The sequence below is a fragment of the Rhipicephalus sanguineus genome, chromosome 2, assembly GCF_013339695.2.
Source record: "Rhipicephalus sanguineus isolate Rsan-2018 chromosome 2, BIME_Rsan_1.4, whole genome shotgun sequence".
NCBI lineage: Eukaryota > Metazoa > Arthropoda > Arachnida > Ixodida > Ixodidae > Rhipicephalus > Rhipicephalus sanguineus.
In genome coordinates this window covers 174,978,889-174,999,428 of record NC_051177.1, presented here as the reverse complement: position 1 = coordinate 174,999,428, position 20,540 = coordinate 174,978,889, and the positions used below count along the sequence as shown (strand labels likewise).

Genomic DNA, 20,540 nt, shown 5'->3' with positions numbered 1-20,540 from the left:
TTCCAGTGATGCAGCTTACTGTCCCATGCCAGAAAAATCCAACTCGATCGCGCAGCAAGGAAGCAACGTGAAGCAAAGAAAAGTTGCCTTCAGGCGACACATAAATTTTTGCTGTTTCTACCTGAGATTGTCACTATAGTGTCAGGCAGGTCAGAAATGGTTTCCCTAGAGGGCGCCTGACCTCCAGATGCACCACCGCCAACGCTTCTACCGCCACCGTCGCCTGCCAAGTCGTCATTGTCCTCTTCGTCTTTTGCTGCAGAAACTGGGAAAATGGACAGGCTTTCGTAAATAGACGTCAGGAGTCCGCATTAATACGGCACATACGCACCTCTGCGACCTCTGAAGGTTTACGGCCATTCTAAGTCAGATAGAAATGTTGTAAAAAAGAAATGCTCGAACTCTAACTGAGCCTCCCAGCAGAAAAATGTCAAACAAACATACTGCACGTGCAAGAATTACAAAGGCGTTTTTATTCCTGAGGATATCAATGCTTGCGCCCATCTCTTTTTGCCCACTTGTATTCTGCCTACAGCTGTTCGACACCTTAGGGAGCCAACAACCTCATTGTGCACTGAGTAGATGCGCAACCTTAGTATATTACATACATGTGTGAGTGTGATGACAAATATAGTGCCACAAAAAAACAACATATTCTCGCAAAATTTTTACAGATTCGACGTGGCCTGATGGGATTTCGTAATGTAAAACCTCTTTCGCCATCTTCTTTCACCCAGCGCTTTTCGTACCTGAAGTAAGGATTTAAAAAAAGTCGCAATACACGAACTGTGGCAATCGAAGTTATGCGAAACATGCGGCAGGAGGTTGGCTACGCCGCACTTTTTATATTCAACCAAAAGTTAAAAGGCGAACGGATGTGTTTGTGTATGGTGCGGTCAAAGACAAAAAGATAGATACGCTCAAGGTGCTTCTGGTTCGCGAAGAAATGCTTCGCAGTTAAGAAGTCCGCAATGGTCGAATGGTAACGACAGCCTTTTTTCTCAGCTTATGGTACTTCAGTTCCCCGTCGGCTTCTCACACGACAACCACATCAGCCGCGCTTCATTACGGTTTGTACATCTTGACAGACAAATTAGTGCGAGTAATGCAACCTGTTGTCTGCATTTAAGCAAAAAGCGAGGACACAAGTTTCTTACTCATTACGCGGCTCCTGGTTGCTTCTAGAACACAAGAACATGGTTGGATGAACAGACAGCGCTTCCTCTGTCTCGAACTGCTTGTTCCATTGCTCGCGCTGCTAACCAATTCTTTTTTCTTCGGAAAGCATGTGATATTCAGTAGTTCCTAATAAATCTTCATTGTCGCATCGTTTAACTGCACATTTCTTTGCGTTGCGAGTGTGCGTGCCAATGATGTTCCAGACTGCGCGGCGTGACAGATTTGCCAACAACGCGAGAAAATTGATGCACTTTGTGTTATCAAACAGCGAATCATGCGCTAAAAACTGTAAAATGCGAAATAATCTCATATGTTACACCGCATAACTTAGGCTTTTTTCCCTTGTTGAGCATGTTGTTCGGCGGCTTCGGTGATGTCCCAAGTTCCCACAGTTGGTTCACTCTATTTTATTATCTGGTGTTTAACGTCCCAAAACGCCACTCTATTAATTAGAAATTCTTTTAAAGGAACTATCTAGCCTACTAACATAAAAATACTTCAGAAGTACTTGAAGAAATATGTGCTCTAGTGACAGAGCTGACAGGACGAAGTTACAACAAAGGCGAAAGAAAATGCAGAGATGGGCAAGAAATTAGGCCCAAAATGGTTGTCTTGTCAGCACTGAAGTCTTTTTCTCTTCGTTTTAAGTTTTCCGGTCCATATGAAAGCCCAAACTCGTGCAAGTTGTCATATTTTAGACACAAATATTGCTCATACACGAGCGCCAGACACCAACCCTATTTTCCTACGTGGAGGCGAAACAAACATTCTACGGCATTACCCGTTTTACACTATACTGGGTGTTTCAAAAAATGTGTTTAAAAGCCTCAAAAATAAGGAAATGCGATATTTGTTTGGTGCCGTCACAATTACTTCTTCTGTCGCCGCAGGCATCTTAAGATGGCTGAAGACATCATTTGGGACAGTAATGAAAATTAGTTGCCTTTTTAGGTAGTAGAGTTAGGCGGTTATGTCAAATTGGAGAATTGAAGTCCTTCATGCGAAGAACCAAGTGCCGATTTGAGATTTCAAAAAAGCGACCACTTGTAATATTTGCCAAGTGATGAAATTCACCCACATTCAGCGGCGAAACCGAAACGCGGAAAAGCGCACCTGCCTTATTCTTCTCTGAGACGTCTGGAATGAGTGAGCATCGTTATATCCACCATCAACCGACTTCGTTCTGTGGGTGTGCGGGCTGCGCTTGCAATTATAGCACGCATGGCTAACATACATTGACGAAGGCGGAAGAACTACACCTACTTGAACAGTGACGTCATTCTGGTCGACTGCTTGTTGCCCTCATCGGTGCTTCGGTTTCGCCGTTGAATTTTGTTGAAATTCATTATGCCACAATAATCACTAAAAGCCGGTTTATCTGTATTTCAAAGCTGCGATGGGTTTTTCGCATGCAGAATTTCAATTCTCCGAATTATTATACCTGCCTAAATCCTCTAATTAAAAATGTTAATTGACTTAACTTTCCTTATTACTGTCCCAAGTGATGTCCTTAACCATCTTAAGGTGCTCGGCGCTACAAAAAAAGCAAGTGTGAAGCCAACGAGAAAATATCACATTTTCCTGCTTTTTGAGGACTTCGGACACATTTTTTGAAACACCCAGTTGTATGAAACTATCACATTTCTTAAGAATTCATTACTGATATTTCATTAATGCCTTCTGTATACTTTTACTTTGCATACATTCCATCATTGCACTTTCTATACATGTGTTTTACCTTGTGCTGTTTTTCGGCATGTATAGCAGTCAGGTTTTCCTAATTTCTTTAGAGAGTACTGCCATTATTCCTTAAGTCTCGAACGCGCCCAATTGTACGACCTTATTGCGAGTTATGTAACAACTACTGCATTGTTACAAACGAACCTACCTTGCGTCATCGCCACAAGCGCTCACTCAGCACGATAAAATGACTATCACGTTTCCATGCACTGGCAGCGTCTTCACCACCAACCACTACAGGACGAAGGCCTCTCCCAATGGTCTCCAACCCACCCTGTCCTGCGTGAGTTGATCTCATTTTACCCCTCCGAATTATTTAATTTCGTTGCCCCACCTAACCTTTGCTGTCCACGACCGCACTTCCCACCTGTTGGTACCCATCCCGACTTTCTAACTGACCGTCTGTTATCTGGCCTTAATATGACGTGACCAGCTCATGTTCATCTTTTCCTTTTAATATCTATTAGGTAATCGCTACCTCTGCTTGTTCTCCAATCCACTCTTCTGTATTCCTATCTCTTAGGGTTACACCTATCATTTTTCACCCCTTTGCACGCTATGGGGTCCTTAGCTTCTTTTCGAGTTTGTTACTCTCCGGCTTTCTTGCCCACTTGTTAGAACTAGCAATATAGAATGGCCGTACACTTCTTGCTTTAGTACTAATATTGCGATAATGTTAACATCATGTACTAATAACAATGAGAGCAAGTCTACCACTCCAGGAAGTGTGTCCACTCACCCAGATTCATGAGGGCCAGCAGGGCTACCGCAGTCGTAACGAAGAACAAGCAAACTGCCGGCACCATGAGCCAAGCGATCGAGCTGCCCCTGCACATTAATGCGTGCATTTTGTAGGTTTGATTTTTCTCGCACAAAAGAAAGTTGAGGTCATCGTGCGTATACACTATATCCACATAAAACCTGGAAGTCGGCTGGAACTTTTCTACAGCATTATTCCTAGCGAGTACGAAGAGCAACGGCGTATCTCCAGAAGAAATATGCTTTTATGTACCTTTTACCAAGTTTTTACTTCAGCATAGAAGTTTTATGTGTGTAATGTAATACGTCGTAGCCTACAAAGTGTTCCAGCTAACTAGCACCAAGTATTAAAAAAGCAAGCATAGGTGCTAGGCGTCTCCAATTGGCGCAGTGTTCTTCTGAGTCATATAGAATAGGTCAGGGCAATTTTTTTCCAATTCGCGAAGCTCGGCAATTAACGAAGATTGCTTAATCAACTCCTTAAATGGTAATTTTAGTGAACAATCACCAGAACAAAAGTTGTAGCGCTTGTTCAGAAAATTCGGCTTTTTTAATCTTTGCTTAGATAACTCCCTTGCTTAATTATTTTCCCGCTTTTTTTAGAGCATGTGAACTTAAAAAAAATACCATGTGACAGCCGCATAATGCGCGGCGCTTTTAGTGCCCTCAGGCATAAGTTGAACGATTATCGAAGGCTGCTTCTAAAACAGTAGCAGAAGTTATTAATCAAAGAATGTGTTCCAGTGTGATTAGATAATCCTACTCCAATGTTTATTTTACAAACATTACAGCACATATCAGCGCTGTGTGTTGTTTTTTTCTTCTTTTGTCCCCGTCTGTGTGCGCTGTAACGTTTCTAAGATGCAATACCAACTGGCCCGCGAGCCCATCTTCTTCGGATGTTTGTGCCTAAGGAAGCACAAAAGAGCAAACTCATGCTATAGAAAGTCGGAAGTGGAGCTAGCTTGTCAGGATTGACCGTGGCACACTCGAAGCGTGTAAACACAGTCGTGGACTCATTGTTGTACATGTATAAAACTGCACATGTACCGAATAACGACGTCCATTTACAATCTAGACAATTCCACGCAAGATTTGATGGTGATCCTCCGTTGACTGAGCATTTACGCTCTACTAATAATCTCTCATAAACGCAACAGCGTTTTTGCCCTACGTCGAAGTGACCGCAGCTGAAAAACCTTCTATGCACCATGCCTTCAAGGCAGTCTCTAGATATGTTTTCGTGTTTTACAGAAGAAACGGATGTCAACGTCTTGCATATTACCTGCCGCTTATTGTTCTGCACAGCGGCACACATATCTTACCTATTTTGTTGGCAGACAATAAACAATGCTACAGGGACACTTGACAGAACGACGATTTCACTCGCGTTAGTGCATTACCCTCGCGCAGCACCGAAGCACCTTGCAACGAAACACACTATGTAAGCGATAAAACGTGCAAGAACAAAACACAATACCAGCCGCGACGCCACCTAGAAGTTCCCGGGCCATGTCGTGGCGATGTCGCATATTTTTATAGCGTCTACATAGTTCCTAATCGGTTAAAATAATGTACAGTACTCACTGAGCGAGTCAGCAACTTAGCGCACCAAGTTTCACGATATTTCATTCAGACAATGTGGCCAAAACTTTGATATCAGTGACTTCTCGCTGACATTAAAAATGGAATATTTAGGCAAGGAAATTAAAGGTGAAACTTGGACTTAAATTTTTTGAGGTTAAGACACTCATAATGGCGAAATTTCTAAAAATCATTGATCAGCCTATACTGATTCATTGTTTCACTTTAGTGTCCCTTCAACACCGTATATATTTTCCAATTTCTTTAGCCTGTGTGAGAAGGAATGTAGGTATGTATGAATGTACGTACTGTTCTTTTATTATTCATATTTCTGTCGGCCGCCATGTGCCTACTTGGCGAAGTGCTGGACTATTTCAAGCGTACAGCCACAGTGGCTGGTGGGACGCAAGGATAACCATCTTGTGATAGTTACCTACCTGCACAATAAAGTTGAGCCTTATGTTGTGCACGCACAGTTTGGTGAAAGAACACGCGTAAGGCATGGCATAGCAGTCATGCTTTTTCAAACTTTAGATTGCTTGGACGAAACGCTTTTCGGGGGTTTCCTAATGTCCAGGAAGGTACTTCTAGCGCACGTAATCCTCCTGAAATGCCACACAAGAGTCGATAAATAGCATTACGCCGCTCTAAAACATTTCTTAATTGGCTCCAAGCCTCCTCCACTTATTTTTAATTGTTCGCTCGCTGAGGTAACAACGGATTCATATTCGTCCATAACATGAAAGATCGTTGTCGGCGTGATTACGCAATACAATCAGCTCGAGCGTCCTCTTCGCATTTATCAGTTTTACTAAGGTAATAAGCATAGCAGCAACCTTAGAATCAATGAAAGTAATCATTGAAACTCACCAAAGCAGCGTCGAATTTAATTACATGGTAACGATTTCCAGAATAACGTTCATCGACACATCAGAGTGTCTGTAAAAAGAGGCTCGTGCAATTGTTCAATAAGACTTTGTTTAACACAACTTAATAACCCATCGCGCAGCAAAGAGCAATAGAGGCACTGCATATCCATATTGAAGATCCACATTCACTGCAATTGTTTCTCGAAAAGTCAACTAGAGCCTGTGATTACCGCATGCCAAAAATGTTTTTCAGTCGCATTGAAGCTAAGCATTTCTGCTGGTATGTAGCTAATGTGAACTCTTTCTAAACTCTCCCTCTGGCAGTTCTCTTCCGCAAAATATATCGCTTGAAGAGCTTTTATCATCACCATTGCTGGGCAGCATCGAAGATACATGTATCTTAGATACTATATTAGATGCTCTTGGGGTATCTTGTATGTGTATCGCGATACGTCTCGCAAGATGAGTATCTGTATTTGTATTCCCGATACATTCATTAATGTATCGTGTATCTTAAGATACAAGATACTCATGTGGGAACACCGCGCTACGACACAATAATCGCCTGCTCAACCCCGCTTCTCAAGCTGGTACTGGTGCCACTAAACCGCATGAATAAAACTAAGGGCAGTGACGTAATTTTATCTTTCTGGTAGAGTCAACCAGTGAGGACAGGCGATGAGCGTCCCTTTCGGTTGAGCAGAGTAACATGACAACGCTCGCGCAGGCTCGACAGAACAAGCGTGCGAACGTCTATGCTTAGCTCACGCGCCTCAATTTTTTCTCGATTTTTTTCGTTTTACTTGTGCCAGTGCCATGACACTTACCCTGATCCACTGTCCAGCGCCGCGTACCACACCGCATTCGGCGATGATCGCGCATATTCTCATGCCGCTTTCCTGCGTGGTGCTTCGTTACGAAATCTGAAGCATACGGTTGCTTTGCGTCTAGTGGCGCTCACACATAAGCGATTTGAAGTAGTTTGTGGATGCAAGTTAGACTTACATGCGACTGACTTATGTGCAAATAAGTTCCTAAATATAGTACCACTAGTACCGATGCTAGATCTAATAAAATAGCAAGCGTTTACCTAACAGAATATATCTTCGTGTACCCTAACTTTTTCTTCCTGCTGTCGACTGAGTCCCGGCCGCGGCGGTCGCTTTTTCGATGGAGGCAAAAATACTTGAGGCCCATGTACTTAGATTTAGGTGCACGTTAAAAATCCCCAGATGGCCGAAATTTCCGGAGCCCTCCACAACGGCGTCCCTCATAATCGCATCGTGGTTTTGGGAAGTTAAATCTTAAAGGGACACTAAAGAGAAACCACGTATCGGCTTAGATCGATACATTGTGCTCTGAGAACTCTAATGTCGTTAATTTCGCCTTCATAGGTTTATTAATAGAGGAGAAAATCAAGTTGAAAGTTTCATTTTTAAATTTCGCGCCGAAATCTCCGCGCGGGACGTCACGGATTTCAAAGTGTATTTATCGTATTTTGGCGCCATTGGCTCCACAAAATTACTTCAAAATTGGTCTGTTAAGTCTATGGCCCCCTCAGAGGACAATGTACTTCATTTTTACCGATTAGAAACTACGTATAGTCCCTAGTAGGCGCCGTCAAAACATGTGACGTCACGGCGAATGGTGCGGGAACCTCAAGGTGGCGTCGCCGCCCTAATATTGTTTTTGCGCGTTTTCTCGCTTACAAAACGTCTTCTCACAGCAAGCGTAGTGGTTTTGGTATCTTTGAAGATTACTTTACTAATATCAGAAAAATCGTTTTGTTCTTTAGTGTCCCTTTAACAACTATTATTATTATCTTCCTGCTATCTTTCTTGAAAGATTTTTTGAAATCATAATTTCATTGTTCGCACAAGTGCTTTCTCAGTTGTCCTTCTCTTGTATCCCGTACATTACCTAGGGCTCTGAACTAAATTTTTTTTCTTCGGCCTGGTCACAGCAATATGTCTCTTGTAACGTGCTGCCAAAATGAGCTCTCTGCTTTATTCTTACTTTCAACTGTCTGCTTTATTTCTGCTACTGTTTACACATTCATATTTCACTTGAGTTTACTGTTCTGCCAAGGCGATTTTGAAAACAAGTATGTAATTATGTGGGTGCGCACTGAGTATACAGTAGAAAACATCCTGCTTACTGCTGAGTAAAACAGCGAAATTAAGTTTACACAATAATAATGGAAATAATTGGGAGTCATCTTAAAGTCGTTAGGAAGGAGATTTGAAAACATTGCTATAAAATGATCCATTTTTCTCATGAGCATCCCAACAAACCGTTTCAGTGAATTTTGCATAGGCACTAAGTCTTTTTATTGTGTTACATTAGCAAGCAAGTTGACGATACTTCATGCTTAATTGTCATAGCTATTAGGGGAGTATCGTGTTTCAATACTTATTCACCATGAATATTTGATAGAGAACGGTTTTTCTATTTTATTTGTATATATTCGTTTTTCTTTCTAAGGCCTCTCTCATTTTTTTTACTGTTACTAATCTCGAGGTAATCGGAGCTATAGGTGGCAATAGCTTGAATAGCATCGGTGTCCTGCGACGATTTGTGGAAGTACACTGCCACGCGCTTCTATTTCTTTGTCTTGGTGTGGTCGGGTTTAAAATGCAAAAGAAATATTAGCAGCGCTCAGCTCAAGCAGCGCACCGATGTTTCGAAATCTTCGCGATTGTTTCAGATTGTTGCGTTAAGATTACGCGCCAATCCCAGCCGTGGCGGCCATATTTCGATGGAGGCGAAATTCTAGAGGCTGGTGTACTTAGGATTAGGTGCACGTTAAGGATTCCCAGGTGGTCGAAATTTCCGGAGCCCTCCACTATGGCGTCCATCATAATCATATCGAGGTTTTGTGATGCAAAACCGCAACAATTATTATTAAAATTATGCGCAGGGCGCGAGCCCTCTAGTTCATTCGGGAGCTTACGCGAGCACCAGCGGTAACGCTGGGACGTTCGGTCGCTGTTGTATAAAAGACCACGCGTTCCGCCGATGATCAAAATACCGAAGGCCGACGGCTTTTATTGCCGCTACCAGTGTATACAGCGTGCTTTGCTTGTACTTCGAATTACCTAGTTTTCTGGGCACAAGCTTGCCCAGTAAGCAGTTCCGTCTCTACCACGTGACACCACGTCACCACCACGTGACAATACGATATGTATTGGGCATTTCTGGGGTGCACATGTTCTCTCGTTGAAGAAAACTGTTAAAAGATTGTACGTGAGTGAACATATTGATAACGAACGCTTTACGCCAGCAGGTAAGTAGAATATGAAAAGTCACTGCAGTTTTATGAGCTTTAAGTATACGCAATGCATCACGAAAAATGACGCCAGCAGCATTGTTGCTGCTGTACACCGGTGATTCGTATTGCGTAAACGGTCCTTAATAGACAAGGTAATACTCCACACCGGTATTTGCGCCATCGTGCGAAGGCCTATTATTGAAGTTCTTGTGATCAGATGGCGACCCGCTAGCTGGTCGGCAAGCTGAGCAGCGACTCTTACCAATTACAAAAATGACAAGCAAGAGCCGCTGTCAATGAAGAGCTGTCCTGTTAAGCAGCCAAAAGAAACCCCAGTAAGTTCTGTCGGAAGTGAACTAATGCACTTTTAGCAAGGACAAAACTTTTGACATACTAACAGACATTTCATTAAAATGAAACGAAATTGGTCACATTAAAGACATTTTCAAGCTAACCTTTTTGTGCATAGGCGGTCGCTACTGCGTTATGGGGGTCTGTAATAACAAATTTGAGAATGTATCGAAGTATCTTAAGATACAATCGCCAAATATCGTACCGGATACAATTATTGAGGTAGTATCTTGTATCTGTATCTCCAATACTTCTTGCCTGAGTATCTTGTATCGTATCGCGATACAGTTTCAAAGTATCTTTGCCCAGCCCTGACCATCACTATTGAAGACCTTTGTTGCTATCTACTGCATGACAGTTTGCTAAAATACGCCTAAGACTAATAATAAGCAAGTGACTAAAAAAAGGGTTCTAAAACGCATTCTCCACGCGGGACTCCTGCCACTAACTGTAAGCCCGAAACTCACATAGGCATCATCCGTTGGCTTACCCAAACACGCCTATTTAATTATTTATTTTGAATTGCTTTAAAACAGTGCTTAATCGTTCATTTCGGGAAACCGCAACCCCCACTCGAACGTAGCGAATATTATATCATCGCTGTCTATTTCTACATGAAATAACGGTAACTTATTGCCATAATCTGCTGGTTTCAAAATATAGCCCATAAACCATACATTCAATGCTGTTTTTGTACAGGTTTCCCGCACTTCGCACCCTTCAGTGCTTCCGACGGGGCGCAACCTATGCAGCGCAGAACATGAACATCTGCGAATCAGCTAATTCTAGCGTCGAAATAGCGATCATTTTTTTTAGTCATTATTGGCTCATTAACAAACAAATAATGATGACGTTTTATATACCTTTCAGTGACTGGTGCTAACTGACAGCAAGCATTCTACAATAACATTAATTGTGCTCCTGGCATTTCATATGTATGTTAACGCGTAGCGTTGAAGAGCCCCTGCCTCAGAAATTCGGGTGACGGCGCGGGCGTCGACGGTCTTGGCTGTTATGTGAAAAGTCGGTGATGTCAGTGAGCGAAAACTTGCGATTTATGCAAGCAATGAAAATGAGAGGTTCTAGCTAGAATGGAACCCAGGCCTGCTGTGCGGTACATATGTGCTCGATTGCCGGACAAACGCTCATTTCAGACCGAATGTTGAAGGAGAAAAAGCTGATTTTGGTTACTTACTTTTTCCGTTCGAAACCTGGAAGATTACATGAATATTTCCTATTGATTGTGTTCAAGTAGGACGTTACTATTTTTTATTCCTGCGCAAGAAAAAAAATTACACCGTCTCCCGCTAAACGGGGCCATGAGACGATGCGAAGCCGGAGCACTTGCACGACCGCGTTCCGTTGGCTTTCGTTTGGCATGCTACCGACCTCGCGTCGTGGAACGCGAAGAGGAACGCTACGGGCGTCGTGTCTTCCCTCTAGCCTTGCCGTTAATTCTCACATGGCGAGCGGGGAACGCAGTCATCAGGCGCACGTGGGGGGAGCGTAGGAGAGGGGCAGGGGATGCGCATGCGCTGGCGCTCATCGCGGCGTTGCGCAGGAGAGGGGCGATGCGAAGCAGCGTTTCTGCATGTCGAGCCCGCGTTTCAGAGGGGGAGGGGGGAGGGGAGAGGGGGAGGGGAGAAAGAAAGTAGGGAGGTAAGCGGAGAGGGGAAATGGGGAGAGGGGTAGTGGAGAGGCGGAGGGGAGAGGGAAAGTGGAGAGAGGGAAAGGGGAGAGGGGATGTGGAGAGGGGGAGTAGGTGTGTGTGTGGAGAGGGTTTGCGCATGCGCAGTAAGGGTGGTCACGCCGCACACCAGCACCGGTTTGAGCTCCGTTAAAAGATGCTTCTCATCTAAAAAGCACCATATCATTGTACAAATTCCCAGTCAGTCCCTTTTGAACACTCAGCGAACGAACTCATGGAAGAACTTCGTCTGCCGCTGCTGCAAAAGAAGCTGGCAGAGCCGAGATTCAGTGCCGTCGACGCAAAAATCAAAAGGTTCGGGCTACAAGCGCCTTCACCAGCTACAGAAGCAGAAAGTCATCGCAACCACTGCGACAAAAATGCGTGTCTCACTGCAATGATTCTTACAAAAGCATAGAATACGTACTCCTGTAAATCATGCTGTCATTATCGTCAAAATTTTCATGGTTTCCAAGTAACTATAAATGCCTGTATAAATGCAAGACACATAAGAAGTTATCAGTACATAGAAAGTGTGTACTGCAACCGAGAGCACTGAGCTGGGGCTAGCATTTATGGCACTTTATTTGGTTGCGGGGAAGTTAGTTACACTTACCTGATCTGTATAAGCTTGCCGAAGATGAATCTGTGCAAATATGAGGTCAATACACGGTTATTAAGTGGTTCAGCAATTCACTAATATTACTTACCATCCAGCACTGCCGCATAAGCAGTGCGTTGATTGCGTAACGCAGACACTACTACTACAATTCACCAGAAAAAGCCGTTGTTTTAAAGATGCTAATTATTGGCTTCTACGCGTTATATTTCGTGGTTTAATGCTATATATCAATTTATTGCTCATGCGGGAAATGCTCTAATATTCTCTACAGTGATAGGCAAGAGCTTACCAAATGTAATGAAACATTTTGTACATGGGAAACAGAGAGGGCGGCTTGAAAATGTAAGCTCTAAGCTCTCAGCGCTAAGGGTAAGGCAAAAGGAAAACAAGGAAAAACGACAAAAGAACTCACAAGGTCCCTTATACATTCGCCTTAGACGATTAGAAGGCGAAAGCCGCCATCTCTTTCTTCTCAGTCAACGCATTCCTCGCCCCTTCCTCGCTCCTTACGAAAGCTTTACACACCTAACGTGGTTTTGCACTGCGTCCAGGATCGAAGGCATTGCAAGCTTTCTGCACCTCACCTGGCTTTGCACTGGCTTTGTGATTGGCCCTCCTTTGACCAATCGGCGATGTTAATATGATGACGTCTTCATATGACGTCACCTGATGTCACTTCATAGTGCCATCATGATGAGATCGTAAATTTTCGCGATATATAACCTCATGATGACGTCACATGGTGATGTCATCACGTGATGGTGATCTTTCGCATCACTTGTGTTGACGCCGACGGTCAATTTTCGCGTATGATGACGCATCTAAAGCTTTCGCCTTAAAAAATATGGGTATGTTCAATCATCGTCTGTATTGCGAAGCCTCTCTTCAGGTGTGAGCCAAAGGTGTGGGCAATGGTGCGACAAGGGGACCGGGCAAGTGGGTTCCAAAGCCACCACGATGGGTTGCGAGACCTTAGAACGTGGGGTCTGACATTCAGGACGACTGTTATTTCAAAATAACTGCACTTACACTATGTACAAAGTATGATGTTTCAGAGTCCTCTTTCAAATATCTACTGACGACAAAGTTCTTTTACCCGGTTCTTCAAGAGTGGGCTCCTCCTCCATCGGTGGTGGCCGTTTGAAAGAGGGCAAGGAGGTACAATAGACGTAGTACGGCAGTTTAATAGGCGCCGGGGCGGGATGTAATGCACCCCGCTGAGCTCGCGCTGGTCCCATTGTCTTCGCTCCCTTTTTTACAGCGAAAGCTGTTATGAGATCGTTTCACCGGCCGTTTTTGGCGCCGTAGTTGTCCGCCGCCGCCGCCGCCGGTGTCCGTAACCAGTATCGCTCGAAATAAGAAAAAAAAGAAAGAAGAAAAAAATTCCAGGATGGAACGAGGTTAGAACCTGGGCCCTCTGCGTGGGAGCCCAGTATTCAACCTCTGAGCCATGCCGGTGCTTGAAACTGCTTTGCAAAAAGGTCCTATACAGGCTTCATGTCGGGAAGGAACCACATTAGCATATGCAATATAGCGTGGTAGAAGAGTAAAATAAGCACCAAGCTTCGCACAACGCGAATTCTGTAACCAGGCGTCACGCAATGCGAATTGCGCAACGAGTAGGTTCTGCAGTGATTCCAACCCATTACAAAGGGCTCTGCCATAATTCTTCGTCGTCATCAGGCACAGCATGAACAAAGTGCGCATAATGCCTTACATGCGTTGAGCAGGTACCACGGCTCTCCGTAAAATGACGAAAAATGGCACAGTGCCTGCTGCCCTACTTCTCAAAAATTACAGTGATTTAGAGCGTAGTGGGTTCCTCGCAAGTGCACTTGTATTGGTTGCCAAGGAAGCCCATAAGCGCATGATCCATTTCCTCGCGGTCTCAGTAAAATTACAATGATTTATAGCGTAGTGGGTTCCTCGCAAATGCACTTGGATTGATTGCCAAGGAAGCCCATAAGCGCATGATCCATTTCCTCGGGGTCTCAGTAAAGTTCTTCGCTCCCCCCCCCCCCGTCTCTCTCCCACGTCAACGTATGTTATACAGCATGACGGGAGAGGGAAATAGCGAGGGGGCTTCACCCAATGCAAATTACATAACTGGTGGGCCGTTTAAAGCTTCCAAGCCATTACAAAGGGCTGAGCCATAATTCTTCATCGCCATCAGTCGTGGCGTCAACGAAGTGCACATAATGGCTTACAGACGTGTAGCTGGTGCCTCGCTTCTCCGCAGAATAACGAATAATGGCTTAGTAGGTGCTTCACAACTTCACAAAAATTGTGATTTATGGCGTAGTGGGTACCTTTCTAGTCTACTTGTATTGTAGCCCCAAGAGAGCTTACAACGGGCTCTAGAAACACCGCTCTTCCAGCTTTCGCTGTGACTGTGCTGCCTTTTCAGCGCAGGCGTGGCGTTTTCTTTTCTCCGAAGCGTTCTGCTTTCCACGGAGATCCCAAGGCAGAGAAAGCCAGCAGTATACCTATTCTGCCGAACAGGCATACTTCTTATAAAGTTAATGCAATGCAGTTTTGCTATTAGGGGAACAAAACAAGCGTTCCTGCTCAATGAATCTCAAAGCTATTCCTTAACGACAGAACCAGCTAGCTCATCACCCAGAGTATAGCATTGGCCCTTACATCGGTTATTCAGTCGGTTTACCTAAGCCTCATGTTAGGCATTTGTGACAGTGACACTCGATACGGCTAAAACCAGTGTGTTTACATGTAAGCACGTCGAGTCATCTGAGTTCACCTCTTGTTGAAGGTGCGCGATCACAAAGAACAACGCGGTCACCATGAAGAAGAAACTGACACGTTAAACTTGACATGGCATCTCCAGAAGTTACACAACATTGGCGTGTAAACATTTACATCTGTGCTCTGATAAACGTGGTGGTTCGCACAGTTGACACAATTAAATCGTCGACATAAGCCAATTATTTTAAGATAAAAATCGAGTTCACAATGATTTAAGGGTGAATCAGCGATAAAACCATCTCGATGAAACAGTGATTTCGTTTAGATTTGCACTTTCGGAAGGAAATATTCACATGAAGATTTTCCGAAGATTTATCATTAAGCAAACCGATGAAAGTGTTTTTATATTAACATATAGTACTGCTGGAAACTACTTTATGGACTCCTGAAATGTAGGTGAAGAAGAGGACACATGTCACACAGGGAATAGTTTTTAATGCTTCGTTCGAGGGGCTGGCTTTCCTCATAATAACGTGTCTATTTTGTGGAAAGCTGATGTGTGCGCGCCCATGTGTGTTGTTCAAGTACAAGCCACAAAAGTATGGCTGCTTTTGCGCAAGGGAATAACGAGGGAAGGATGCAGGGAATGCTCCCCTGGACCCTTTCCCTAGTTATTTCCTTGCGCAAAAACAGCCATAGTTTTGTGGGTTGCACTTGAACATGAACCGACTAGCCTGGCAACGTGTGCTTCTAGACATGTCTGTTGTGTGTGCACACTTTCACGATAAAGTCATTATTTAGAAAGCCACACTTTCGAACACCTGCAGGCATAACTTGTAGATATAGACGTGCAGCCGTCGCGGAAAAATATGAGCACTAGTGACCGCTGACCGAAGCAACAAAATCGCGAATAACATTGAAAATTCGGGCTTTATCACGGGCCTACTTTTTGCCGGCCATTTCCGCCTTGGCAGATTGCTCGTTTCTGCTACTCTTCCTGTTACGCTGGGGAAGAAAAACCCCAGTGCCGAGATTTTACTGCTGTAGTGTTCAACACTTGTGATAATACTTTACTGCTGCGACTGTACAAGTTTCATACAGCCAGAACAAAAATATTGCGTTCGTTATTTGGTCACCGTTTTTCCTCATACGTCTGCGTTTTCTTTGAAGGCTCACTTGAGTTACGTGGGCTTATCTTTTTCATAAGACAAATATTTATGTCTCGTCTAGATCTAACATTCCATATGTTACTCTTTGTAATTGAGGAAACTCAGATTGGCTTGTATTGAAGCAGTGTGAAGGGGATAATATTTGCTCGCCTTATGCACAATTGAGGGTGGGAAACGCGATGCATACGATGACTTCGTGGCCATGGAACCCAACATTGATTGCGAAAACTGAAATAAGAAATGAGCAATTTTCTCGTTCATTAAAACCGTTTGTCGACATACCTGCTGTCGATGAAAACTGACTGTCTCCTGCAAAGAATATAAATTGCGGTTTTCAGTTAGAAATATCGCAGTTGCCAATTCGAAATTTACGAAAGAATTCACAGCGTGCCGCGAACAATGCTCTACTGCGTATGAAGAGTTTATAAAATGAAGAATAATAAAAAAGACCCTTAACTGAGGCATCAATATTTATCATCATCAGCATCATCAGCATCATCATCATCCGCAGCAGCAGTAGCAGCACCACCTTATTCTATGTCAATCTCACCATAAATATCATGAAATTGCCGGTAACATTGCCGCGCTTATGCTTTAGTGCCTGCCATCTGTATACATGTATTATGGAAACTTTTGATGAATCTGGTTGTCTGCGTTCGCTGAGAGCACTGTGCACGAGCACCATAACCACGTTTGCAAGCGTCCAGAAATGCAGCTTTTTGTCACTTTAATGACCGACATGCACCCTTAGTTGGTGTCCATACTTGGTACCTCAGGTATACGGTATTCACGGTTAATGTTTGCCATCGAATTGTTGCTGGGAGCAAATATTATTTGAGTTAAGAAATGTCGACGACATAACAGAATAAATGTGGCTATACCACGACAGCTAAGGCATGAAGGGCCACAGCCACGTTTTCACTCAAACGGAAAGGCAGCTGAATTGTAGTAAACGTGTTTTGTTTTACGCTAGAATTTTGAGCATTACGTTATCATGAAATGGTGTACCTCAGAACGGGAAAGAGAGGGAGGTACAAAGCCAGCGTTAATTTGAGAAAAAGCGCGTAAGTCGAGCTAAATCTCACTCTTTTCCACGCAGTCGTGCCTTTTGAACCCCATAAAACTCCCGGATATATTTTCTATGCACCTTACGGGCCCCTCCATTTTCGCTTTCCGCATAAAGATTCGATTTAGTGACGCCGGTCCGACCCAGTTAGACCAAACAAAAATTTATGTGCATAGGTTGTTGACGAGTGATTATGGTAGATACTTCAGATTATCACGTATACGTACATAAATCATCTTCACACGTGGACAGTACAAACGCATTACAAGTTTAGAATAAGCAAAACAGCTGCTCGGCTGTACATGGAGGCTTTCTCATTCAGTGGTTACAAAAATAAGTAATTGGCAGTTCATATCTGAACTGGGCCCAACTCGACTGCTTAAGTTAACTTCGTTTCCTTTTTGTTTCTGATCCTTTTTTTTCACGGGCAGATTATTGCTCCTGCCATCCAAGTTTACAATAAAGGCATATAGGACTGAGAAAATGGACGATGGTATTGCGGATGCATGACCTGATCAACGCCTTCTCTTAGGAAAACTTGCTCGAGGCATGTAACCAAATGAGAGGAGTAGCAGAAGAAAACATGAAAGGCTCTGTTTTTTTTCGATCCATGCACAGGCGTGCTTTTTCATCTGCCGCGGTTACCTAACCGTAAGTTGAGACGCGCATTAGCCGTGAAACATAAAAAGGTCGCAGATGGTTAAAAAAAACATTTTCACTGCCAACAGTGAATTTAGACGCCTAGGACAAAGTATAACTATTCCTCTCGGCGCTTCTTAACTACTGGGACAGCAGCAACAGAGATGAAAGCGGATTATGCGTGAGTTTTTCAGTCGCTGATAAAACAAAAGGCAGATATATGACTCACCCATAGCTGCAATGACCAGAGTTTGCTTGCTCGTTCGCGAGCGAACGAACGGTGGTAGACTTCGTCGTCTTTATGTTGGTGGTAATGATTCCTTGGCACGAACTCAAAAAAGAATGGACCTTGAGCCTGGTGATATTCTGAAAAAGAAATATTGTCAATAAATAATAACGATGCGAAATATGCAGATTATATACGGAATAAGCTTTATAAAATCAAATTATCGTTCGTGACAAAGTTTGATCATCACAGTCTCAAATATGCTGTGGCCCATGTACCAAAAGCGGGAGAGAGAGAGAGCTCTTTATTGAAAGGCAGAGAATATAGCCAGCGTATGTAAATTCGCAGACTTCTTACTCTGTGTGGGGAAGGGGATTAGGGATTGAAAGACACAAAGAGAGAGAGATAGATAGAAAAAAATATAAAAAGTTAAAATGGAATAAAAAAGAGGTAAAAACACGAACTCAGTTTTTTGTGTCTTGGGCGGGGACGTGTGCTGACAGTGACTTATTACGTGCTTCAAGGTGCCATTAAAGTTCGTCAAGTGGACCGATGCTCTCTAGATATCTGAATAGTAGTTTCATCGCTTGCCTCTGTTGCGTGGCGCAGGGTAAAGGCCCCAAGACACAGTCAATATTTATAAAGTTCTTTTGGTCAGCATATGTATGTAATGTTCATAGAGCGCACGCTCTTTGGCAAACGCTCGGCACTCAAGCAAAATATGCTCGACAGTTTCTATGGAGCCACAGTTATTACAGTACGGGCTCTCGGTTTAACCGAAGCGGTATCGTAAACTGTTTCCATAAGCACTGTTTAGTCGAAGACGATGGTACAAAGTTTCCACATGTCGATGAATTCTGCGTGGGAGTCTTTTTTTTTCCGCGCTTTTTTTTTTTCACGCGGCAGCCTGGGTGTCGTGAATAGTCGGCCCACGTTCGTTAAAGCCAGGTCGTTACCTGGACACGTGCGCTCGTCGTAATGCTTCTGAAATACTCGCCAGAAAACAAATCGACAATAATGTTACCAAAAACGAGCGCCCTTTCGGCGTATCGCTAGTGGCGGCGGCGCGCGCCGAAGCGAACTTTCGCCATGCCACGCTTCCAGATGTGCAACAGGCTTATTTTTATTTTATCATCGGTGTTGTTTCTACGCTGAATTTTGAGCTCACACGTCGTACTTCTGTTCCTTATCTTGTGCACGGATCAGAGGCCACAAGCTACGACGGCGACACGAATAAACACAGGCATCGGTGTTTGTGCTCCTGTCGTTTCGTGAACATTGTATTGCAACGTGCCAAGCGGAACCAAAATGGTCTGTTAGGGATTAGAGTTACGTTGAACTTGAATAATCACGGCACGGAAACCTGGGAGCCATCTTAAACACTAATGCGCGCATCTAGCGCGCAGCCGGACAATGGCCTACGTGTTCGCTCGTCTCCATTTACGTTTCTCCGATTATACTTCGACAGTTGTCCTAAATGTTAACGCTCTTTTATAGTGATTATTCCAAGAACCTCACCCGGCCAGCTATAACAAAACATACAAAGCAATTACCAATTTACACAAGCTGCTTAAGAACTGCAGTGGCATTATTCTCATCGTCGGCGCTGCTGCGGGAACGTCTCGTGGGCCGCCGCTGCTTGCTGTTTCAGCCATTTTGAAGCTGAAAGCGGAGCGATTATTTATCAGCGCCTTTACACTCGAAAAGCGTTGCCCTGTTTTGCCTGTGTACCGCGATGAACAGCAACACCTTGTGAACCGAGCGCATACGCTGCATACACCGCCGCGGAACCCCACACACCGGAAGGGCGGCGAAACGTCGCAGACGATAGACGGCGCTGCGGCGGTGGAGTGCTTTAAAAATGGCAGCCTCCTTGTGAAATTGGTGTATAATCAGCCAAAAAGTAAGAGAAAACCAGGGTTGCCATTGACTTTGCGGTCAATGTCGCCAAACGACGAGCAAAAAGTCGCCAAAAGTCGCCATTTTTCTTCAAATTTCGCCAAAAAAGTCCCCACTTTAGATACGTGTGGCATGTCGAGTAATAAAAATTGAAAATTATGTGTAGCCCTGTAGAATACAGTACCATCCATAACTCCTATATTATACTGACGTTTTCCAATGTCAGTTGTATCGCCAGCTTTACCATAGGAGTGCTTGGGGCGTCTGGTTCTCCGACTAGCCGTGAGATGGGCTTGTTCGCGCAAGGATTACCAGCCGTTATGAGTGGAACGCTCATCATATCCTTCCATCGCAGTCCGCTCGTTGTAAATGTGGAAGTGTGGTAAACCTCGTGTGAAAAGCGCGACAGCGTTGCTTGTAGACAGCTCTATGTCCCCATACATGAATTAAAAGCTTTATTGAAGGTAATACGACACAAGTCCTAAAGGAACCAATCATTAGGGATTCGTATACATTTTGAGTACGAATTAATATCATACCGGGCGCCACTGCCCATTTCCTATAGTAACTTAATGAAAGAATGTAAAATGGTATATAGCAATTGCTTTTACTGCACATGCTCGCCGCGAACAGCTAAAAATAACTGAGTAAATAATTTTTTTATTGCACACACGCCACACATCCGCCTCTCTCGACCCCGACGCACTTCCCGGGTATCACGGAAGGGACACTATTGGTAACTGCTGGAAGCCCCAGGATAATTCGCCGTCATTTGG

The 20,540-nt window shown here is 43.9% G+C and overlaps 1 long non-coding RNA gene across 1 annotated transcript in view; it reads left to right on the top strand.

Moving 5' to 3' along the window:
- Positions 1–20,540, top strand: part of LOC125757257 (uncharacterized) — a 74,559-nt gene that overhangs the window by 4,186 nt on the left and 49,833 nt on the right. Inside the window, exon 2 of the long non-coding RNA XR_007415186.1 lies at positions 3,136–3,202. This is a non-coding gene — a long non-coding RNA (uncharacterized LOC125757257). The remainder of the gene's footprint in view (positions 1–3,135; positions 3,203–20,540) is intronic.